We start from the raw sequence: 26,462 nt of genomic DNA on the forward strand, positions 1-26,462 counted from the left end.
GGTGATGGATCCAGGTCCCTTCTGTAATCAATAGAATAGTGTAGCCAGTGACGGATCTAGCCTGGGGCCAGGGGGGCCTAGGCCCCCCAGTTTTTTGAGTGACAAAAATAATTTAACATATTATATATTTTTGTAAGTTTATTGTAAACTCATGATATATCTATGATAGCCTGGGTTCTGGCAGCCCCCCATATTTTCCCTTCTAGATCCGCCACTGAATTTAGACTAAATTAGTAATAAAAATAATAATGTATGGCTAGGCAGAGTATAAGATTTCTATAACATTTTTCCCGGGGCCCCTTTTTCCTTGTGATAATTTCGAATTCTAAGGAGGAAGAGACTAATTTCACGCAAAAAGTCTTTTTTTTTTCAAAGACCATTGAAAAGGGGACTTTTTTTCTTAGGTCTACTAATTCAAAACTTTGGGACCAATTCATCCAATTTGTTTTAATTCTAAATTTTTGATTTTGTTATTTTATTACTTTTTTTTTTTTTTTAGATTGATCATTATAATTTTCTCCCAAAATTCGTATTTTTGAGTTAGAAATGCTAGGCTCGGCCATTTTGGATTACTCCTGAGGGCAAAATAAGTTTCCAATCGAAAAAAAAGTCCAAATTTGTTGAAAGTAAGCAAATACTACAGGATCCTCAGATTCGACCGTAAATTGACCTGCAAAAGGCAGATTGGAAAGACGGGTAGCAACCTCTTTTTTTTTTTTTTTTTAATTTTTGAATATTTTCTTAGAGAGATCTTTTAACACATTTTAGGTCATATTTTTCCCCCTACAATTCATATTTTTGAGTCAGGACTGATTATCACGACCATGTCACGATGAAGGGGGTTATAAATTAAAGTTTTAAATCCAAATCAAATATTTTGTCTTAAATACTCTCTCTCTTTCAATTCAGTACGCGAATAACTTTCGACGAACATTTGTTGTGTTAAAAGAAGTGTGAAGAAATAACTTAATGTTAAATTGTTTCACTTCAATAAAACGAGGGGGCCGTGGTGGGTAAGTGGCAGAGGATTCACCTCTAGTGCAGGGGGTGCTTGGTTCGATCCCAGCTCGTGCCAAGTGAACTTTGTGTTGGACAAGTAACGTTTGTGTGGGTTTTCTCGGGGTTCTCCCATTTTCTCCCACTTTCTTCATTCCATCATTTCATTCATTTCTCATCATCACCGTCTCTTTTAGCCTAGCCAACAGAACCATAGGACGTAATACGAAATTTAGAACCTTATTACTAGAAAACTTAATCCAGTAGATATATGTTTTTTTTTTAATGTATTTGAAACTACATCTTGATTGTGTGTTGTCATTTCATTCAAAGCTAATGTAAAATTAGTTCTTCAGTTCTAGTACTTCCTTTGCCAGTATAATACTAGTGGAATTCTTCTTACGACAAATAATAGGTATGACCAAATTTAGTGTGTGGTTCTAAAGATTTTCCGAAACCTGGAGTTTTTCCGAAATCCGAATATTTTTGGTTATCCTTCTTCTTCTTCTTCTTCTTTATTATTATTATTATTATTATTATTATTATTATTATTATTATTATTATTATTATTATTATTATTATACTATTTCGGGTTTATTCTTTTGTTTTAAGCATTCCGACTATTGACTCAAGTCTCTTTAAAGCACTGATCTAGTCTCTGAATTCAGAGGACTATTCAAGAAATTACAGCCAGATAATTATAAAATATATAAAATACGGTATATTTATCAAATATCACATATGAATTCTCTCTTGCTTTGCGTAGCAAAATAGTACATAAATATAAAGCAAAAGACTGTATTGCTGAAATATTTGATAGTATATATTTCAATTTTGGGTCCCCACAAATTTATAGAAGGTCATTTGTCCAGTGCTCCACGGACATCTCCCAATCTTCTATTACATAGAAAAATAATAATTTATATTGATTTCGACACTTCGGTAGTATTGGTAGTTTTCAATTAATTTTACATGTCATCTTTCCCCATATATTGTATATACAGGTTTGGTTAAATACTCCAGATGTACTGGGCTAGAACATAACCACCACACTCCACATAACACACAAAACCACACGCTCCCATATTATAGCAGCCACTTTCTGTTCTTTCCTGGCAACACTTGCTTCCTCCCCCAACACCCATCCGGTAGTTTGCCGCGTATATGTGAAGAGCGTCATTGCTTGTAATGTTCCGCTTGGCTATACACGGCGATTTGCCGCGCCGGATTCTAGCAGGGAGATCCGGCTGTTTTTGCTCGCCGGATAAATGTCCGGTGACCGCCGCACATATGTGAAGAGCTTCACTGCTTGTAATGTCTTTCTACCTCGTCCGGCAATTCGCCGGAACCGGATCCGGCAAATCGCCGGATAATGTGAAAGGGACATTAGATGTAAGTAACTAGACATGAACGTGGGCATATGCAAAACAAATTGGATCAAGTACTGCTTCTCTGACACATGTTAACCACCGCGGCCGCCATATTGGATTCAACTTTCTTTTTTCTAAAAAATAGAAATAGATGCAAATAATATACCATATGCATGTACATTTTTTTTTTTTTCGGAAATCCACTGGTGTGCTGAATTTTACCGTAGCTTGTATCGTTTGGAAGGTATTGCATGTCAAATTCCTCGACGCACTTCGCGAATAGACATTGCAGAGTAATATCAGTTACGCTTACGTTTTTGGTGTTGGCAAATCAAAACAATTTCTAACTGGAAAAATATTCTAGGTATAAAAAAACTCTTCACAATATTGGGTCATAATCTTATTACATTTCTGTGAGTGATTATTACTTCCAAGTTATATTATTGTATTAGGTTCAAAATGCCTAATGTAAATCCAGATACGACCAGATTTGGGTGAAGACCTACCATTTCCTTATTGACATCTGTGTGTCTATATGTATGTACGTTGGGAGAATATTTCGTCAACGATAAATCACGTAAAAGATTACATATACACACGGGGCCCCGCACAGCTTTCTACTTGGTTCAATATTCGCGAAGTGCCTGACATTTAACATGCAATATCTCGCAAACGGTACAAGCTACTGTAAAACTCACTACAACAGTGAATTTCAGGGAAAATTGTACATGAATTTGACGTATCACTCGCAATTCCCATTTAAAAAACCGAAAGTTGAATCCAAAATGGCAGCCGGGGTAATTAACATGTGTCAGAGAAGCAATAATTCATCCAATTTGTTTTGCATATGCCCACATTCATGTCATTACATGTAAAGAATCTAAAAGCAATTCTGTGTCCGAACGTTAGAGTAGTGTACGATTGAATTCCGAATATATATATATATATATATATATATATATATATATATATATATATATATATATATATATATATGAAGGCCCATAAATATGCAAATTACCGGTATATTATTATTAAGTATTCTGCCTATTCGCAGGTCCTGGGACTGAGGAGATTTTCTTCTTTTCTCAATTTTCAGTTTGGGCCTGGAAATATTTCTTCCACGTTTCTCGATTTTCAGCTACCTCTTTCAACTTTCAATATTCCAGTGTGGTCCGCTAAAATCCGTACAATGCACATTATGCCGGGGAGAACTTTGCACTTGAATAAATTTTATACGAATCCCGTGGGACACTTTGCGAATGTATCTTGCAAATCTCATATAGCAACAGTGCTGAAAGAAAGTGAAACTTCAATCCAAACAAGATAAAAATTTATGGAAAAGAGAAGTAAATTCAACAGGAAAAGTAAGTGCATTATTTTGATGTTACTGACAGTTAGTCAGGCGTCCCATATGAACATCAATTAAAAAAACACACTGTTACCAAACTCTCCACACACTGATACTTCGATTGCTGTAACAAGAGTTACTTCCGTCGTTTCCGGTGCAGCTGAAACTGTGAATCCTGAAAGGTCTTGCCTTTGAAGCGGTAACGTAAAAGTGAGAGAGAATCAGTGTTTTGAATTCCACCAATTGTTTAAAAGATGTTCTGACTGAGCGGTCTTCCTACCCTTATTTAGAACATTTAACAATATACTAGCTAAACCTGCGCTCTCTACACAGCGCATCATTCACATATGAGCATGAATCTTCTTCTCATTCCTCACAATATCTGTACATGTCCCTTTACAGACAAAGACGAAAGACGTCTTGATAAAGTTCGGCAAGGGGTAAGATGATGGGGAGATTTTTACGACTATTTATTTCAATATCTCGCACCGTTTAAAAGATTAGAGCCTACTTCCGATTGGAGTTTCATGTATAAACAGTGTTTTCTTTCTTCTTGCATGCAGTATGTAATAAGCAAATATATTACATACACAATTAATTATAATGTCAGTGATATATGGTGCTCATTGGGCAGAACGCTCAAAACAATAAAGATTCATCTTAGTCTGGAGAAAAGGTTATCCTTCGTTTTCTTATAATTTGACCAAGAAACGAACGCCGGAGAGATGTACAACCTTTGTATACAAACATGTTGTGTTGAAATGTATAACTCATAGGATTTGATGTTTTACTTTTTAAAAATTTCAACACTACCAGTGTATGCCTAAAAATGTAATAAAGAAATAAGGGCCAAGTTTTTTCTATATTCAATTAGAACTGGAGAATTTACACAAAATTTGGAATCTACCAGTGAAAACGGCACGCTTCTAGCACTTGTAGTTTTCGAGATATTGTCGAAAGGATTGGAGACTAATATATAAATTTTTCTTTGAATACAAACATATAAACCTAGCATTTTAATATATAGATGAGTTTCATTTATTTATTTATACATATTTCTGGGCATTAGAGGCCTTAAGTACCTCAAGTATGAGGGAAGACGTCCTTCAGCGATCACACTATCCAAGGAAGGGGAGGGTGTAAAGAAACAACTTCACTCACGGTGACTGGCCTGAAAAAAACTGTTACACCATTTCGACCAAGTGTCCCTACCGAGAATCGATCCCGAGATTGCTCGCAGTAAAGGTGAGAGCATTATTGGCTATGCTACGCGGAGCCACAATTCTCAAAACTCTGTTACAGACTCGTTTTCCGATTAACGCCTACAATAGATGAATGTTTCATGGTTTAAAGCTTTTGCGTGGGAGACCCGGGTTCGATTCTCGGCGGGAGCTCATGTGGTTCGGATTTCACGTTAATTAATAGGTTCACATCTTCTATGGCCTCGCTGCTGAACGAGACGTTAAACTCAAAATCAAAATTTATGGTTTAAGGAACCTACATGTTATTCGTCAAAGAAATAAAAGAACGCCAATCCATGGTATGTTGTATGAAACCAATCCAGTGTTTTGCTTTCTTCTAGGTCTGACTAAAGGCTACCTACAACACTATACACTCATCTTCTACGTCTTGATCCAGTAATAATGGGTAACTCGTTTTTGTTCACTGGTTTAGTAATCTCGTTTTGTTTCAAACAGTTCCTTGAATAATCACCGGTTATCTTCGTCCTGTCAAGTTAACGAACAACTTTTGCATCCCTAAAATAGCACAGACAATAATATATGTGGGTCGTTGAAGGATTTTTTTTTTTTTAAAGAAAGTATACCATTGGATTTATTACATCTTGAGATCGGCTATATATATTGTTTTCAAAATATGCAAAATCCACTTCCTGGTTAGATGGGTGACTGTTCGGGAACTCTCTAGCCATAAAGAAAAATGAAATGAAATCTCTGAGTTGAACGTACCACGGTTATGTCGGCTAGACTAAAGGAGACGACGATAATGAGAATTGAATTAAATGGTGGAATGAAAGAACCGGGAGGAAACGGGAGAACCCCGAGGAAACTCACGTACACGGAGTTTGTCCACCACAAACTCTATCCATATATAAAGAGTATTGCAAACTGCCTTAAAGAAAAAGGGAGGAAAAACTAGCAACAACGACTATTTAGATATTCACCTATCTTAAGTCGGGTTAAACTCTTTGGATCTTTTTGTCAGGAAGATTTGAAGGAAAAAAAAATCAAATATGACAATATTCGAGCTTTCGTGGTGACCAGAATGAATTTATACATATATTTTCAAAATAGATGAAATATTTTTTTTTCAGAAGTATTCTACCCCATTAAGCAGACATCTGAAATTACACAACAAGTACAATCAAACCATGAATGCGGCTACCAGATCATTTTATAGAGAAAAGTCAAAGATTGCACTATGTACTGAATGTGTCAAAGTTCAAACGAAGTCACAACCAGGAATGGAATGAGATGTTGTCCAGCATTGCGATTTAATTAACGAAGTAAGTAGTAGATGTACAGGTTTTGTTTTTAGACATTAATTACGTTTTTTTTTCTTTCTTTAAATGCGCATGTCTCGTTCGTTGGTCAAATAGCAAGAAGACAGGAAGGGCAAACGAAGGACAAGTCACTGTACGCACGACAAGTCTTGATGCATCAGAGGAATCTTCATGATGATATGTGTGGAACAGATTGGCGAGTTAAGAACTTGATTACGAAACTATGAAACGCTTAGCTACAGACTTTCCGCGTCGTTGAAGCACATACGTGTCTTACAGACTATAATCACCTGTACAAGTTACGAACGGAAACATTTATACAAAATAATTTCACAACTTCTCCATTGTGATGACTGTTTGATCAATACTCAAGACAAATACTGGTGACCTTTTTAAAACTTTCACAACTCTTTAATCTACAATGTTTCAGTAACGCTTCTTACTTCCAGACAGAGAACTTGCTCGAACTTGTACTAGTCAACATTTCTCGCTACTCGTTATCCTCACTCAGACTCGGGCGCGCGATCTCTGAACTCCATTTAATGCCAGTCTTGAACTCACATGCTTAGGACTGGAAGAATACTGCTGGGTTCAGTCTAGCATCATGAAGAAACATTTAGCAGAAAACATATGACCACTTCGTACATGAGCTTTTTCTTTCTTTCGTTTTATTCAACCTGAGAACAAGTACGTGTTGTGAACTCAGTCTGAACTGTGGAATAAGCTTATTTGGTATTCAAAACTGTGTGACTTTTCCATCTCCTTATATTACCTATTTGCCAGTAAAAGAAGAACCTTTGCAAGAGAATGTCTCTAAAAGAAGCTCTTTTCTCCAATGTTTACTAAAATAACGGTGTAGTTTTAAAGTATTTTTGTAACTAATTAATAAATAAAAGCTTTGTTCTATGTCTGAAACATAGAACTGGCTGCCAATGAAAAAAAAGAAAAGAAAAGAAAAAAAAGAAAAACAAAACTTTGGTTAACAGCTTCTTTTGCTGCGAATAATAGTTACATCAACATCAAATACCAAGAAAAATACGAACAATTTGGCCCTTGGAAAGCAGTACCAAAACAGCATAATGTTTTCCATAAAAGATGGTAATGATATCTTAGAATTCATTCTGATATTTTCATGCCTAAAAACACACTCACATTTTAACTGTAATTATACATAATTATAATAAAGAAGAGCAATAAAAATAAATTCACTCAAGACTTTCTAAACTAACTCACACAATAGGATATTGTATTAAAGCTGCAAGTTGCAGATCTTTTTTTTTTCTTTCTTTCTTTCTTTCTTTCTTGAAATTGACTGGATGACTGGAGTTCGCTGTCCTTTGTGGTCAGACCTACTGTTTCAACTGCACTCAATATTCGCGTTTATATGTAATGCTTAGTGCTCCAGCTCACCGATAATCGAACCCGAGACCACACGTAATAGCTAACTGGCTATGAAATGTATTACTTGTTTCAATTATTTCAAGGAATAAATAAATAAAATACCAAAAACAACTGTAATACTGCTAACAGCTTTGGAAATGAAATCTTTCGGTTTTACGACCCACGCTTATGTTGGCTAGGCTCAAGACGGTGATCGTGAGAAATGAATCAAATGAACAAAGTGGGAGGAAACAGGAGAACCCCAAGAAAACCCACGCACATGATGTTTGTCCACCACAAAGCTCACTTGGCTTGAGTGACTTTGGAAGAAATTCCCGCTGTAATACACAGTGCTTAAAAAAAGGACTTTACAACTTTGTAAATTCATACTAATTACAGAGCTGATTTTGGTGTTATTTTGTACCAAAATAGTTCAATCATTTTACCCGAGAGGTTCGATGTGACTCCCATTAGTGATCTTGCAGACATCTCATCTGAAGTTGATTTCTTGCCTGACCCGTAGCAACATGTCAGGCGTAACTTCTTCAACTGTGCCGTAGTTTCTTGCTCTAAGTTCAGCCAGAGAAGCGGTTAAGAGCAGTGGTGCTATTCTAATTTTTTAACAGCCGGTTCTCTCTCTCTCTCTCTCTCTATATATATATATATATATATATATATATATATATATATATATATATATGTGTGTGTGTGTGTGTGTGTGTATCTGAGAGATAGATAGATATAATTCTCGTGTGCCACGTAGCGACCTACACAACATACAATTGGTGTGACAAAATATGTTGCCCTTCGAATATCTTGGAAACAAATTATCCATGATAAATGGTTGTCAAAAAGTTTTTAAAAGACCTTCATCCAGCAATGGATCGACAACTGTTAATAATGGAATGTATAAGTTTCAAATATGAATAACCCTCACTGCTCCACTCATACGATCCCAGTTCTCATTCTAGCCCTATAGCTGTAAGAATTTCTAAGAACAACGACACTTAAAATAAAATTTACCGTACAAGATAAGACACAAGGTGAGCTTTCGGTTCTGCACGATTAATCTTCCGGGATAATACACGGAAAAAACATTTTCTTTTTAATACTGCACTGTCAATGAGCAAGCACAGCTAGAGGAATTTTATAGAAAGACTAGAGCGCGTGCCTTTGGTATATGTGGCCTCAGGACAAATTCCCGATGGGAGATAATGTGGTTTGGATTCTACCTTAAACAGTAGGTCCATGTCTCATATAGTTTCGGTGTTGAAGCAGGGTGCTAAACTTCAACACCACGGATAACATGTAAATTCACAAAATAAACAATTTCATAGATCAAAGTAATACAAACATACACACACTCTCTCTCTCTCTCTCTCTCTCTCTCTCTCTCTCTCCCTCTCTCTCTCTCTCACACACACACACACACATAGGAGCAAGGGTATAATGAACATGTTTGGTACCTGGGATATCAAGTTTGAATCCCGATGCACGAAGAGATATTTCGCCGTTGGTCCAGCATTGCGAGGCGTAGGGAAAAAGATTCATTAAAAGATACGAGAACTTTACAAAGTCACAGATACAATCACAGGAAACGGATTCTTCCACTATGAAACAGCCATCGAACTGTTCAAAGCACTTAGTAGGCTATAGCGTGTGAAATTTAATTTTTTGCTTGTAACACACACAGAGTCATCTATGCTGTAAGAACAGAATTCCATTCGGACTCTTTCGCTTATATACAGGGTGTTTCAAAGGAACACCGACGACGTTTGAGAGGTGATTTCTGACACCAAGATAAGACAAAAGGTATAGACCAACCTAGGTGCAGAAATCCCTCATTTCGGAGTTATAGGCTGCCGAAAACATGAAAAAATGAACTTTAAAGGTCCATAGCTCTAATACTATGGGACCTGCCGTAGGCGGGTCAAGACTTCACTTAGGAAGTAGTATGTGTCCTACCCAAATATCCACGTTTCAGAATCCCGTGATACTTCCGCAACAATTTTTATAGAAGTAGTTGGTGAATATTTCAAATTATATGCCCGTAGCCAAACTCCCTTTATAAAAATTGTTGAGTAAGTACCACAGGATTCTAAAACATGAATATTTGGATAGGATATTAGTTATCGTGAAGTCTTGACCTGACTTCAGTATTAGTATTAGAGCTAAGGACCTTTGAAATTATTTTTTTCACGTTTTCGGCAGCCTATAGCTCCGAAATGACGGATTTCTGCACCAAGGTTGGTCTATACTCTTTTGTCTTATATTGTTGTCAGAAGCCACCTCCCAATGTTGTCGGTGTTGTTTCGAAACACCCTGTATTCCTTATCATTTGCGCACTACTTCGTCCATAGCGGGTTTGAAAAATCTTTTTCAAATATAACTGATATATATTTTAACACAGGGAGGGCCGCGGTGGCTCAGTGGTAGAGCGTTCATCTCTAGTGCTTGGGGTCCCGGGTTCGATCCCAGCCCCCGCCAAGTGAACTTTGTGGTGGACAAACACCGTGTGCGTGGGTTTTCTCGGGGTTCTCCCGTTTCCTCCCACTTTCTTCATTCCACCATTTCATCCATTACTCATCATCACCGTCTCCTTTAGCCTAACCGGCATAACCGTGGGACGTAAAACTCAAAGATTTCATTTCATTTCATTTTTTAATCCAGGGATACAAATAACCACTCGCCCGTGGCGAGTGCTCATCGCTGCAGCCGAATTTTTAATATCACTGTTATCCATTTCAAGAGGTAAGTACATGATTTCTATTGTGGGATTTGGGCTAGTCGCTTTTTTCTTGGACTAGTAAAATTTTGTTTCTCATTTGCATCCCTTCTTTAACCTGACACTTAACTTAGGCCTACATTTGAGTTAACATTAATTGTTAGTAAGTTTCAGTAATGCAAAATTGGGAGGCAGGATCAGGGAGAAAATAAATTTCTACAGTAATAAGACAATACCACATTCTTTGCAAAATAATATTCAAGGATCCATTCACTAAGAATGAGAAAAATAATTCAAAGTAAGTTGAAGATTGGCTTTATTTATAATTTGCTATACGCTTTTTATTTCATTTTGAACATTTTCTTACGAACATTTTTTTATTGAGACAATAAAAATAATCACATTGTATTCAATGAAGCAACAATATTATGGACTGTTTATATTTTACATTCAATTGTTTATCACTTTAGCTTATATGAAGTCTCCACAAAGAGACAATAGATTTTTTTTCAAACTTATTGAGAATATAATGCTTCTGAGGTGGAAAACAAATGCAAGTCATCCAGTCACTTGAGAACACCGAAATACAATTTATATATAAATATTGACATTCCAACTGCCATATTAAATTGCCTCAGAGAACTCTGCTTTCCTTTCGTTAAGGACCAGTAACATCATGGAAAGAATTGGAACATACGAGAGGACAATTTTGACATCAAATTAAACCACTTTTTATTCGTAATAATATTCTGGATTTAGAAAATAACAAGATTTTTAGAAATGATAAAAAAATGCATCAAAAGATTGCGATCTTGGCAAATAATTAGCTTTGGATCAGAGGCCACAAAATTTTTTAAGGGGTCCTAAATCGAGTTTTCGTTTTTTTTTTTTTTTTTTTTTTTTTTTTTTTTTTTTTTTTTTTTTTTTGCGGATTAAGCACATCATACTGAGTTAAGTGATAGTTTTAATTTGGCTATGCTATATGTAGTTCACCAGATATAAGACCTGCAAGAAAATTTTTGCCTGCAATATGTGAGATATTTTGATCCAAAACTGGAAATCAATGTTTTAATTTTATCGAAATCTTCGTTTATTTAATGCATGTGGATTTCTTACTTTCCTCTTTTCTATCTGCATGTTAAATTGTCCAGATAAGACGGAAAATAATAGCGTTATGTCTACATGTGTCAATTATGTTATTTGTCTCCATTGGATAATTTTCGTGTCATGTAAAACTGTGTATGCAACTAGTTGTAATAAACTGTAAGAACTTTTGAGTTACTTATATTGATGAACATATTTCTCTCAAACTGACATTTTTCTGCACACGTCGAGATTTTGCATTTGAGACAGGTTTCAATGGTATATAAAGGGAGGATTTCCTAGTTTCATTTAATTCGATCTCCATTAACGTCACCCGCAACTAGCAGACAAACATCTTAACCTTTCAGAGATAAACAGTCGAGGCCCCAACGCTAACTCTAAACTCAACTTATCCTATGAGAAGTGATGCTATCAATTACCATCTATCCCCATTCTAAGTCGCACTGGATAACTAGTGAATCCAGTGGACTTCGCATCTAGACTCACTCATTGATCTACAAGGACGAGCGGTTTCCAGGGAAGCCATCTACATCATCAATAGCAGGTTAGTGAGAGAAACATATTCCCTGCACTACACTTCCTACTGCAGAAATTCACTGCACTACATTAAACACACTACACTTCCTAAATGTTCAATGAAAGTCTATTAAACTCAGGTATAAAACATAATTCTGCGTTAAGCAATTTATTTCTGCGAAAATATTTTCAGATTAAAAATGCCAGATGGGTAAAATGCATGTCTTCATAGCACTATACGAGGATGGATTGGAAATTTCTTACCCTGAATAGGAAGCAAGCAATTATTTCATGTTTGTATACATTAGCTGTGTAGCTATATCCGTTGGTAATATTTCATTTCTCTACTGTTTCAGATGAGGAGTTTATAAGGCGCTACGTCAGCGGAAGTGACGGAAATTTGTGACATGGAGAAAATCGAGACGTGTTCACACACCCCTTGCATCCATGGCAAAAATTCATTCCTGTGGGTTCGAACTGTTTTCGCACTCGCACTCACCCTTTGCCCTAATCTAGTCCCCTCGGAGTTTCACTCGTTTAGAAATCTTAAGAAGCTTTTGGGGATCATCGATTTTCTTCAGATGCAGAGGTGAAAAGTGCTAGGATATTTTTTCCACGGCTCGAGGAATCGTTTTTAAAAAGTAGTATAGAAGCGTTACCGGAGAGGTGGCGTAAATGTATCTCGGTCGAGGAGGATTAGTGGAAAAATAAAACCTAACTTATCCAGATATTTTCTACTTTTGCAGGTCAGGCCACGAACTTTCCAATACACCCTCGTAGTATTTAAAGTCTACCTCCATCCCTACAACAGTGTCATTAAGGCATGTCGTCAATATTGTACAATGTGTCTATCAGATGACCATATAACATAAAGACACAAAGTTTAGAAAACTTTTCACACAATTTCTTTCAAAGCAATGTTTGTTGAAGTCTTAGCACCCCTTTTCAGTACCGAGTCTATATCAGACGTGGACTCACAGTTTAAGGTGAAATCCGAACCACCACAACGCATGTACATTTTACAGTTCTTCCATCAGGAATCGAACCTGAGATCTCGTGCATCAAAGGCGCGAGTGTTAGCCACGACATTTGTGGGGAGAGCTAAGTCTGTTAAAATTTCAAGAAACCAACGGAAAATATCATCAAGTGATAGATCTAGAATGCTCAAAATGTTCATCACCTCAACATTAAAAAGGTCCTTTTGTTACCCCCTTCAATGTATTGCGGCTCCCACGCATTCATAGACATAACAATCACCGCATGCAAATCTTCATCGAAAAGAATCACAGTATTTGGAACAGAGACAGGAATAAAAGTCTTAAGTTCTAATCTCCCCAGTGTCATAGCAGGAGGCTGACGCTTTAGTGAGTTATGCCCAGACCCTAAATAGCATTGGCTAAAATTTCTTCTGGATAGCAATGGAATGAACCTCTTAGAGACCTACCTGGAGAGAAATCTTGCCAAGGTTTGTAAATAGCCAAATAAACCTACTCATTACAGTTATTTCTTTCATAAATCATTGTTTAATGATTGCCCATCTTCTACATGGTATATGTATAATGAGTAATCTTCATTCAGTTCCATTACGTTGCATTTAGTTTCTCAGTAGTATTGGATGGGATCAATGGAATTACTTCCTCCGAGTTTCCCTCGATTTCATTTTGTTTATTACTGTTGTATTCATTAAAATTATTACCACAGTTTAATAGTATTAAAGCTTATACCATGATTAGTAGCTGACTTGCAGCGAAGTGAGAAGCTTCCAATTACCATGATCCTCAATTAATCTCTTCCTTTTCACGCAACAATTATTCGCTTTCGTAAGAGCAAAATAATCGCCCACTTAGCATATTACACGTGTACATCATTTTCTTACATTTCCTTATTAGTAGATTTCACAGTTGATTCAATTGCACATCCGGGATATAAAGGTAGAAGCTCTAATGAAGAAAAAGGTTGACGAATTTTAACTAACCTAAAATAGAAGTTTGACTAATTGATTTGACATTAATATCGGTCATTTTGGATTATTTTTACAAGTTTTGGTATTCCCCAAGGCGACTCCCGGCCCGCATACAATGGTAGCTGAATTTGAAAGTCATCGCTAATGGAAGTATCACAAGTGATTTCAGTGACCGCGAAAACTATGGATTTGACACTAATATCGGCCATTTTGGATTATTTTTACATGTCTCGGTATCCCCCCCGGTGACCCCCGGCATGCAGCCGAATGGGGTGAATTTGGAAGTTAATGTGATCGGAGTTTCACCATTGATCTCTGCGACCGGGGAAACTATGAATTCGACACTATAATCGATCATTTTCTACTACTTTCATATGTCTCGGTAACCCTCCCCTGGTTTGAATTAAAAAAAAAAAGTTTCGTCTTGGCCCGGGGCCTTGACCAAGGTACCCATGACCAAAATTTGGAAACTCTCGGTCCACTTGTCTGGTCCCCAGGCCGCACACAAACTCTTTATTTTATTTATGTTAGATTAGATGAACTACTTCAATATATGTATTATTTCAAATTCGTAGCATATTATTTCTACATGTATAAATTTGTGAACATAACTTCTTTTAATTGAATTCGACGTACAACTTTAAAATTACAGAACACCTTGCTGCGAGTATCAATGACGTGCAAAAAATTACGGATAATGCTATGTTGATCTCACATTTTGCGTTCCCTCAAGAGATCAGGTTATGACGTTTCTATAGTGATTATTATAATTCAGTAATTCAGCATGATAAATTTGATTATTCATAGTATGTGTAAATTCAATTTGACAATGATAATAATTGTTACATTTTGATAAGGAAGACGTCAAATTAACTGCTTAGAAAGACATCATTTTTTTTCCTTATCCAACATCTAAAACAATATACAATTTCGCACTAATTCACAAATAGCAAAAATTAAACGAAATTAACTGTGAAGGTCTAATAAGATTTGAATTACTGAAAGTAAATTATTTACACAGTTTCAGAGTATGGTAATTCTTCGTTTATTGGTAGACATTAATGGTACATCTTCAGAATAATATATAAATCCTCTTTGAATCATAGTGCTATCCTATTGTCAATTAGGGAACGCGACGCGTGAGATCAACATCGCTACGTGGGTCGTTCAATACACAATTTTCTCTAAGCTGAAAAAAAAATAAACAAATAAAGATACATTTATAAGCTATATATGCATGTGTATGTGGGTCCTTCTTCACTTCTACACATAATCCTCATTGAGATTCAGGTGTTTGTCCCACTGTTGCACCAATTTGTTCAACCCCCCCTTTTTTTTAAAAAAAAAAAAAAAAAGGACTCTCTTCACATTCAGCTTCACTACTTCATCTGTTCCGAAACGTTCTTCGTCCATCGGAAGTGTAATGATGGACAATGTTTCATCCCCTGTCACAATGCGCATGAGTAATGCATTGCAATCTTGTTGGTATAGCATTGAACCTTCAAGACTGCAACCTGTTCTCATCTGTCGATTATCGCCACTAAGATGATGAGGAACAAATCGTGCACACTAGTTTGCGGTATTGCAGTTTCTCGTGAATGATGTTCCAACAGAAATGTTCAGTCTTTCTGCAACTTCGCATACCTTAATTCGAAGATTTTCTTGACCAAAGTCATCCACTCTACCAATGTTCTAGTCCAATTAGCCAGAGTTCTGACTTTTTTTGCAAAGGGTTTGAACAAATTGGTGCAACGGTGGGGCAAACGCTTGAATCTCAATAGGGATTATTTGAAGAAGTGAGGAAGGACCCACCTATACTGTTTGTTTAGTTTACAAATTTTATTGTCTTTTTTTTCTTCTTCTTTCTTCAACTTAGGGAAACATATTGAACGTCCCTAGTATTTAATATCATCAACAATTTGTTGAGGACTTTAGCGTATACTTTCCCGTTGTGCTTCCTGAACCAAATGTTTGCAATTACTAGTGAATTCCCCTTGCAGAAATCGACCACTCCCTCTCCTCTTTCATTTCTTACGCCCAAATCATATTTGGCTCCGATACCATTTTGTCCTTCTCCCAACTATATTAAAATTTCCCCATTACAATTATGTATGCACACTTCTTTTCCATATGAGCAACCAGAAAAGGGTCGGAAGCGGCTCCTAGAACACTTTTACCCTCTACAGCACCGCTGAAACACAGGTAAGATTCTTTTAATTGTCATAAGTAAAGAGTTATGTTCCCTCTAGCAAAATATCATAGTCACGCCCATGTTCTTCCCCTTGTCTATGGTTTCTTGAATTTAATCATAATTTTTATCTTTTTCAATTGTATGCGAATGGTTGTGTAACGAATAGATACTTTTTTCTTTTCCTTTGGGCCTTATTATAACTTTCTCATTAGGACGCTCTCCCCACGCGTATTTTTGGTATACGGGATCCCGGGTTCGATTTCCGGAGGGAGAGAACTGAAACTTCAATATACTGCGGTGGTTCGGATTCCATCTTAAATTATAGGTCCATGTGTCATACAATCTCGGTGCTGAAAGCCACGCTAAATATCTATCCACAAATCCTACTTTTATTACCTTTTCTCTTATCACCTTCAGAATTATTTCCACACTGCGTCGGCTTCCATCTTTCGCTTCTTAATTTTCAATTACTTTTTTACCACACTTATACTGAATCTAGATTTTCTTTTAATCTTTAAGATTTGCTAACGTGCGTCTCTATTTCTTTCTTTTGTTGTTATTGGTGTTGTTTCTCCCACTGTTGCCCTTGTGTCCAATAGATCTTCCCAAGATAGTTCATAGGACAAATTAAAATATCCAACCTCCTTACAATGTTGCACACGAAACGACTTGAATAGAAGTTAAATTTGACCCTTTTCTATCACTTTCTTTTTAGCAGTGGTAAGTAGTGTACAAAGTAATTACAGTAAATTAAGGATCAGGATTAGATTTTTGGGCTCTCGGTATCTATGGTCATGTTAACCCGTCACATATGAAGGATGACGTCCCTCGGCGATAACATTGTCCAGAGAATTAGAGCTCAGTTCAGTTGATTTTGAGTTTAACGTCCCGTTCAGCAGAGAGGCTATATGAGACCTGGATCTACTGACTGACGTGGAATTCGAACCACATGAGCACCCACCAAGAATCGAACCCGGGTCTCCCACGCCAAAGGCGCGTACGCTAACCACTTAACCACGAAGAAATCTTGTCCAGAGGATTGAGCAGGAAGAAAGGAATGGAGCTGGGGCATTTGTTAGGTAACATCCCGGTATCTGCTTGGTGCGAATGAAGAAAACCGAGGAAAACTCAGGTTGGCCTGGTTTTCCGATCGAGTGTCCTCATCGGGAATCGAACCAGGAACCGTTCACACCAAAGGGAACGACTACCCTACTCGGGGCCACTGTAGTAAATTAACTAGAAAGCAAGGCGGCAACAAAATAATGTTTTCATTTTCTTATATATTAAAGACAGCCTACAATTTAGGCACACGTAGATTAGTTTAAGTTGTTGTTGTATTGTTCCGGATTATCTCAAACAATTCATGTCGTATAATTTACGTATATAAAAAGCGGAATCCACAATGTTTATAAGCATTTGTGCCTTTTGACATTTGTAGATTACTTTATATCTGTAGGACCTGTTAGAATAGAATAGAGGGGCCACTTTAGTTATCACGTGATGCAATAACGTCACGGGGTACTGGACACGGACGAGAGTTCCGCACGCTTCTGACGTCAAAAGCGAGAAGTGAAAGTGTTGCAGGGCGTCGACAGGTCACTCGAGTCCCTGGCTTCAAACAATCGCGTGTCAACCAGTAGAAAGTGCGCTCTGTTCGCCACAGATAGCTTCTCTAGGTCTCATCTGCACGCAGTTTACGTCATTCTCAGCTTTAGCTTCAATTGCACTGGAAATGGGTGAAGAGTTGATTGAGAACCAAAGGGCGGGAGTGGTACTACCTTTCGTTTACGTTCTCTCCGTTTTCCAAATACCAATCGGGAAGCTGCTATGTCATGGATTTCTGATCTTTTTTTTTTTTTTTTTTTTTTAAATTTCTTACATCGAATCTTTTCCAGGAAGACGGGAAACAACGTTATCACATCACTAACACGTAAACCACACTTAAGTATGAAGCCATACAAGAGCCAACAATTTTTAATAGCTTTTACGTAATATAAACAACTGAAGTCAATACTACAAATTATTCTCCAGTTCCGAGTACTTTAAACATCACTATTTAATTTTCCTTTCTCGCACAAGAAACTCGGTGGCTTCACAAAATTTTCAGAAGCCGCTTAAAAGCATGTGAAATACACTACGCCTTCGAATCGGAAAACAGAAGGTTGAGTCAACTTAACGAAGATTCTTAAAAAGATGTTATCCCTCAAACTTATCAATCCTAAACAATTTTACAAAATCGTCAAAGTGCTAAATTGTGTTCTCGCGTCTGAAAACAGAAGACTAAGCGTATATATAAAGTACCATATTAAGTACCAACAGATCCATATTAAGTACCAAGTGCAACAAAAATGTTCGTTTTTCTTCTTCTTCTTCTTATTATTATTATTATTATTATTTTTATTTATTTATTTATTTATTTATTTATTTATTTATTTATTTATTTTTTTTTACAGGACTGCGTGTCTGAATTCACACCCACCAATAAAACTGTGTTCAGTTAAATGAGATCTACAGAATGGAATGTTCGTGTGTTTTTTTCGTGTATTCGTGTATCTTTTTTCTCATTAAATGGCAATAATATGTAAGAACTGGTTAAATGTATAGCAATCTTCCACTCTGTCTCAAACTAACTAACTCTATGGCGTATGGAACCAAGAGGTTCAACGCTGCATTCACAAAAGCTCTCCACAGACTTCTATCCTTAACCTACTGGATCCAGTTTTTACTTTGTATTCATGTTCCTGCGAGATCCATCGTAATATTGACCTCCATCAGCGTCTAAGTCTTCCTAATGGTCGTTTTCCAAATGGATTTCCAGTTAAAACTTTGCAAGTGTTTCTACTTTCTTCCATTCTAGCTACATGACCTATTCACCTAAGCCTTCTAGATTTGATGACCCTAACAATGTTTGGTAAACCGTACAAATTATGTAGTTTTTCGTTATGAAGTTTCCGCCATTCCCCATTTCCGTTCCTCCTTGGTTCGAAAATTCGTCTCAGGATCTTGTTCTCAAATACTTTCGGTCTATGTTCTTTCCTCAGAGTAAGAGATGTTTTGCAACCATGCGTCACAACAGACATGATTTTTTCCGTTTTATATATTTTGCGCTTCAAATTTCTCGATAGAATTCGCGACAACAAAAGATTCTGAACTGCATAATGACACAAATTCTCTGCTTTTAGTCGACATTTAATTTCTTCGTGAATATACAGGGTTATTCAAAAAGAAAGAACAGATTTCAAACATTTATTTCTTCCAAACTACAAAAGATAGAAAGATGATTCGAACGTTACTTGATTGAGAAAAGTTTACAATTTAAACAGCCCGGATAGAAGTTCCAATCACGGCCGCATTGGCGCTGTTGTTTGTTTGTAGTGAAATGGCGGCGTCACCACAGGAGAAGTCTTTTTGTGTGCTACAATTGGCAAAACTTGAGTCTATTGTTGCAGTTCAGCGAGCATTTCGCCGTCAATTTAATAAACAACCGCCGCATCACAAGAAAATTCACGAGTGGCATCGAAAATTCGTAGAAGATGGTTGCATCTGCAAAGGGAAAAGCACAGGACGTTCACGCACATCGAACGAAAATGTCGTGCGTATTCGTACACTTTACGAAAGGAACCTAAAGAAATCCACATCACGAGCAAGCAAACAACTTAATATTCCTCAACCCTCCCTCATCCCTCCTATGCCTGACACTCTTGAAGGTCTACGACATCGAATTGTTGAAGCTGTGAATTCGATAACTAAGAGACCAGCTGATTCGTGTGGGGCAAGAAATGAGCCACCGTTTTGACATTTGTCGTGTAACACACAGTGTTCATATTGAATGCACACCCTAATTACTAACAATAAATTGTAAACTTTTCTTAATAAAGTAACGTTCGAATTATGTTTCTATCTTGAAATGAAATCTTTAGTTGTACGTCCCACGCTTATGCCGGTTAGGCTAAAGGAGACGGTGATGATGAGAAATGAATGAAATGGTGGAATGAAGAAAGTGGGAAGAAACGGGAGAACCCCGAGAAAACCCACGAGCACGGTGTTTGTCCACCACAAAGTCCACACGTGCGCGAGCTGGGATCGAACCAGGGACACCAAGCACCGGAGGTGAACACTCTACCACTGAGCCACCGCGCCCCCGAATCATGTTTCTATCTTTTGCAGTTTGGAAGAAATAAATGTTTGAAATCTGTTCTTTCTTTCTGAATAACCCTGTAGTTTTTTATGTGTTAACATTGATTCTAGATATTTGGAAGTATCCACTTTATCGAAAGTATTATTTGATATTTTAGCGCAATCATAATTTGCAGTGTCTAGTGATCTAAAACTCAGTATTTTAGGTGAATTTAAGAGCAGGAACTTTTGTTTATGAAATTTCCATAAGCAATAAAGAGGGAACATCCTCATATGATCGGTACCGAGAGAGGGTAATTATATTTTCCACGTATTACGCCGTACGTGGGATCACTTACAAAGAGACGCCGTAACACACCTTGAGGCTGTCTTGTAATAAATCCTCTGGAAAGAGGTCACGCGGATTTGAAATTAATAAACGATTCGGCCACGTGGTTTCTTATGTAAACCTTCCGAGACGCTCCATGCAGCCAATCTGATTCCAGATACCAGCTAGAAGACAAAATACAAGGAAACTTATATAATACGTCACGTAACACAATCCTCATCTACTTTCTTTCATAGGGATTCTGTGGTGAACACAATATGCATGAAGAACTTTATGAACCTTTTTTTTAAAAAAAAAAATCTTCGGTAAGATTGAATTTCTTTTTCTTTGAAATGCATCTCCACGCCTCATATCGTTCAATATTCACAGCACATGAAATAAAAGAAATAATAAGCCATGGATACGTAACATCTGGTTACATGTACAGCGAACAAGAAAAAATAAAATTTAAAACAAAAATACAAACTTTTTATAAAATTTATGGACACAGTTTTGTATTTGAATAAGAGAATTATGCAAGGTAACGTACTAGTTCTGTCCTTTCAGAAGTAAATAAGTGTTCTAGGTTTCAGTTGAGTATACATAGTACTTTTTTCACACTTTGGTCAATAAATTAATTCCTATTTGGCGACGATTAGCATCGCTTATTATTATTATTATTATTATTATTATTATCCAAAAACGTTGATCAAATATGTATATTTTCATTTACATTCGTACCAAAACTATTGTGGCTACGAGAGGTTATTAGAAGCTTTTAAATCAACACAAGAGAACAACAAGCATTAAGATTTTTAGAGTTCATTCTAGAAAAATAAGTTATATAGTCAGTACCTTGTAAATAATATATCATACAGAGTACCAACTCATGAAGTAAAGAAAACAAATTTATTGTGTAAGAAAGCTACAAAGAAATATGTATTAAGCACCTTACTTACTAAGTTTAATAACAGAAGACTGGACTTTTAAAAATTAGGGCTGTGTTAAGTTTTTAATACTTTTATAATATTTTATCCTGTTGTAACAATATTTCATACATGAATTTCTTCTATAAATAACTATACTTATATTTTATTATTAGACAATCTAAGCATTAAGATTGGGCTATTTTAGTATTTTACTTTGTTATGTTTTGCTTTATATGACTCACTTTTAAACTATGAAATATTACAATTGTACTCTATCTGGTACTAACGTTGAATTCTAAGCCTTCAATTGTATTACTTTGTACAGCGATATACTTGGCTAACGCTGTTCTTAGCACTTTAAATATCTCATTAAATAAAGTTGAATTATTTTTATTTTGTGCCTAGTATCTCGAACGCTTCTAATGTAAAGGAACTACACTGAGCTCTTCTGCAACCAACCGACCTAGAGCTACGTCGGCCAGAAAATGCTTAAATTTCAAGTCACTAGACCATCTCAAGTTATTTGAATACTCTATTCCACTTTGTCAACGCAAGTATCATCTACATTTCAATCCAGATCCTCTTGAATGTAAATGGACACGTTACAGTATTCTATCATTCCAACTATAGTACTGCCAAAATGTCTTGAGCCGTGGCAAATATGCGAACTAAAGTTCACACCCTCGCCACACCCACGGTTGAGCCCACAAGGGTTCAGCTGTTACTAAGCGAGAGAACCTTAGCCAAAGGGAGTGGAATTCCCGCAGCCGATAGCAGCGCTCGGAACGGAAGACTAGGTGTCAAGTCAATGTGGTATATCTATAACAAAAAATATCAAGACCTTATCGCTTCATCTCTACTCCACAGTAGCAGTTATTATTGTAACACTTGTGGTCAGTATCCTTCCTTTGTTGTATTTGCTTTCCGTTAGCTGACAGGATATTTTAGCTCAGAAATATAACTTCTTTTAAGCAATGAATTCTAAACTAGATAGTCCACATGAATGTTGATAGTTTTCATCACAGATTCTCTTCCAACAAAAGACAAAATGGGGACAGTATTTCCCCAACCAGGATGAAAACTACGAAGCACACCTAAAATTTAACCATTACCTCTTACACTCAATCCATGACACGAAGTAAACTTACAAACTTCAAACCTTATTATATAAGTACTTATGGAAGTAATTCCAACTTCTATCTTAATTAATTTTTATTATTTGCACTTTTTCCCACGTAAAGAGGCAAAAAGAATGGACAACTGGCTTTAGGACTTTAATTTTGGGTAGGCCCGCTCCCTCGCTTATAGATACGTATACACCTTTGATTAATTAAGACAGTGGGAAATTACTTCTACAGTAATGGTTGATGCTATTTGTTAAATGATTATCCACCATTAATATAATTAACTAACTAACTCTACGGCCTATGGAACCCGGAGGTTCAATGCCACGTTCACAGAAGCTCTCCACTGACTTCTATCTTTAGCCAACTGGATCCAGTTTCTACTTTGGATTCCTATTTCTGCGAGATCTAACTTGGAAAATATATTTACTCTTTATTGTATCTTTTAGCGTTTATATATTTTTAAAAAATTTTGGGTAGGCCCGTGCCTACCCGGCCTACTCGCTAAAGCCACCACTGGACAATTGATTCTTTTTGGTCAGAAATAATTACATTTTATCAGGACAATTTAAAAATACTTAGGAACTTATAGTACCAAATTCTGGGATATCACATTGTAACAGTCATATGAGTAACTCATTTAACTGACAATATTTATTTGTAAACCATGTAACACTGAATTCAATTATGCATGCAATAAAATTCATAGCTGGCACTGACAACACATTCTTGTTACTATGTGTCAAATATTTTAAGTTTGTCGTATTTCACAATCGACCTATACACATATGAAGGAAACATTTCCTGGAGTGCTCCTCTTACAATTATTAGGAACAATATCGTAGTTTATACGCAACGAATGGTTTTATTTTATTTTATTCATTGAAAACGTATGGATTCAAGTTTACTGAATAACATGGTAGAGAAAATAATAAATATGTAATAAACTTACCATTTGTGGAAAACAATTATTCTCAGCAGATAATCTCTGTAAAATAAAGGAAAAATCTATTATTATACAGAACCTGATAAAAAATAGTCAATAGTTTATACGAAGTCTGATCAAAAATAACGGTAAAATCTTTTATTACGAAGAAAGTAATAAACTTACATCAAATATAAATTAATTTCTTTCAAAGTACTCCCCTTGGCTTCAAATGCACTTATTTCAACGTTGATTCCATGAATGGAAACACTTCTGGAAGCCTTTCTTTCTTCAGAGTCTTCAACTTCGCTGTCGTCACCCTCTCAAATATCGGGAAATGTGTAGAAACGTCTTCCTTTAGGTACAGTTTTGATTTCCGGGAAGAGTCAGAAGTCTAACCGCTAGAGGTATGGTGCTATACCCGGAGATTACAAAGGATGTGTAAATTGACTCTCTATTTCCCTTGTATTCGTCAGTCCAAAGTCCGTGAACTTAGTTTGTACTCACTCTTGTCATTTGCAAATCTATGATTAAAATGTTTTACAGGGACCTGTACAAGGTCTCTAGTTTTTCGGAAAGCTCTCGAACGGTCATTCATCTATTTGAACGAATCAATTTGAAACTTTTTGTACGTTTTCATCGGTTTTTGACGTTCAAGAACGCCTCAATCGGTGGCACTCTTCAACTGACTTATTGTAGCTTTTGAATCGCTTATACCACTTAGAAACAGTCTTCAGTGTCACCGCTTCATCGCCATACACTGATTTTAACATTTCTTGAGCTTCTGTTCCCTTTTTTTTTTTAAGCTTAAAACAAAACTTAATGTTGGCAAGTTGCTCGAAATCCATGAAGTTCAACAGGCATTCTTGACACGTCCTCACTGTTCTGCATCGGGAAGCCAACTAACATGTCACAACTCGTTCAAACTCGACATTGACCGACCCAAAGATTCAGGCTATCGGTCTTACTAGTTAAAATGGATAAAAATATCTATAGATGGCGCTGTACAATTGCATCACACCTCGTACATATAATAAATCTACCAAAAGCTATTGAAAATAGATATTTTGCTGATGATATGTTCAGTATTTTAATTATTATTATTATTTTTGTTTCTTCATGTGTTGTGTAAATAAACTTGCTCCTATAAGTGTATGGAATATCATAATTGAAACTTGAAAATTGAGATTAATACTCGAAATATATTTGTGAGAAAAGTCCAAGCCAATATTGCTCAACCACCTTCTTGGGCTCTTATTTATTACTATTACACACACACTATTACACTATTACACACTATTACTATTACACAAAGTTAAAATAATCTGGTTGGTCACAGAAAATGTGGCTTCAAGCAAGGTCCACAGCTGCAAATATCAGCACAACTAGAAAATTTGCTGAATTTCGAGCACAATTTAGTTCAAGCCGGACTAAAGGCAATTATTTTTTCTTTAACAATGTGTGAAGGTTGTTTGTTAAATATAAAATTGTAACAAATATACCAATTTTGAATAAATCCTTCAGAAGTTCGTCTCTCATTTATTAATCGATTAAGAAGTAAAACTTCCCTTATAAATCCATTAAATTTTTAACAAATTTTGCTCTAATTTAGAACATAACCTGGATAAAAGGATGATTAGTTTGTGCATCAAGAAAGTTACTCAGAGCACGTTGTCACAAAATTTTAAGATCCTGCGTATATGACGTGCAGAGACATAATGTAAAATTTGCAAAATAGCAACCAGTTCAGTAGATTAAAAAAAATGTGTAATTTGAAATCATAAGTATGTGTAGTGGTAAAAATACACCTCCCACAGTATCAGCATCTTTAAACAATCAGTAAAAATACAGTAAAGTCTTGAAACTGCTATAAGAGAAACTCTTATTGAAATTCATAAGAGCTGGTGTCTGGCTTCTTGTATTGTGCCGGGTGGAAATAAATAGCTGGACGAAGTATCTTCCACAAAAGTGTAGGTAGAAAACCCTACTGGCATAAAGGGGGGAACCTGACGCCAAGGTCATCCAAAAGTTTCAGAGCACGAATTCAGAAAACCTTGGTAGTGTTGGGTCGTGCCTGATAATGCTGGTAGCACTCTCTAGCTTCCAGTGCGAAAGGTGATAACTGATTTTAGATTAGCAAAACATTAAGAACATCAGCCGATAACGACACTGAGATAAAGATGGCTCCTGCGCTTCAACATACAAGCTAGGAACAGCGCTGGTACGGAAGGTACCATATGTTATGTATGTCACGATGGATAGTGTTTTATTGGAATAACGTGGTAAGTCTGGTGGATCCACAAACAGCGCTTTCACAGTTTTGAGCAGATTAGGGTACGTAAGGGCAGTTGTGTTAACGACAAAAATAGTCACAGTTAGTCTTGTCGATGGAGAAAATAAATTCAGTGGTCATTTGCTAACGTGAAATTCTGTTTAGAGTGAGTTGTAATTGTCTAGCAGCAACAAAGATATCAGAAGTGCGACAATAAACAGCCAGATTGTCCACATACAATTTCCCATGAACCGGAGCTAATATATCAGTCAAAACACTATTTACCGCCACAACAAAGAGAATCGCACTTAAGACATAGCTTTGTGGAACATTTTGTTGCAAGAAGTGGTCGGAGAGTGTGCCTCCTAATCGGACTCGAAGTAGCAATCTTCAAGAAACTGGTTTTGAAAGAAACCCATATGGCTTCGTACTCCCCAAAGAAGCAGCTGACGTAAAACTCCATAACACCAAACGGTGTCATAAGCCTTCAGAAGACCAAAGAAGGTGGCCATCAGATATGTTGGCGATGTGGAAGTTCCAGAAGCACATTGGAAACTGGAATACAAGGAACTAATTTCCCAATACCACATTAAGCGTACACTGATAATTTTCTCCAATAAATTGCATAACTATCTTATTAAGACAACTGGC

The 26,462-nt window shown here is 36.5% G+C and overlaps 1 protein-coding gene across 4 annotated transcripts in view; it reads right to left on the bottom strand.

Moving 5' to 3' along the window:
• Ipk1 (Inositol phosphate kinase 1) overlaps positions 1-26,462 on the bottom strand; it is a 794,094-nt gene that overhangs the window by 417,059 nt on the left and 350,573 nt on the right. For all 4 annotated transcript variants that reach the window (XM_081761268.1, XM_081761270.1, XM_081761269.1 and 1 more), the window contains one exon: positions 23,567-23,602. The gene's annotated coding sequence lies outside the window, so the exon portion shown is untranslated. The remainder of the gene's footprint in view (positions 1-23,566; positions 23,603-26,462) is intronic.

This window comes from Thermobia domestica, chromosome 6 (genome assembly GCF_964235325.1).
Source record: "Thermobia domestica chromosome 6, izTheDome1.hap1.1, whole genome shotgun sequence".
Taxonomy (NCBI): Eukaryota; Metazoa; Arthropoda; class Insecta; order Zygentoma; family Lepismatidae; genus Thermobia; species Thermobia domestica.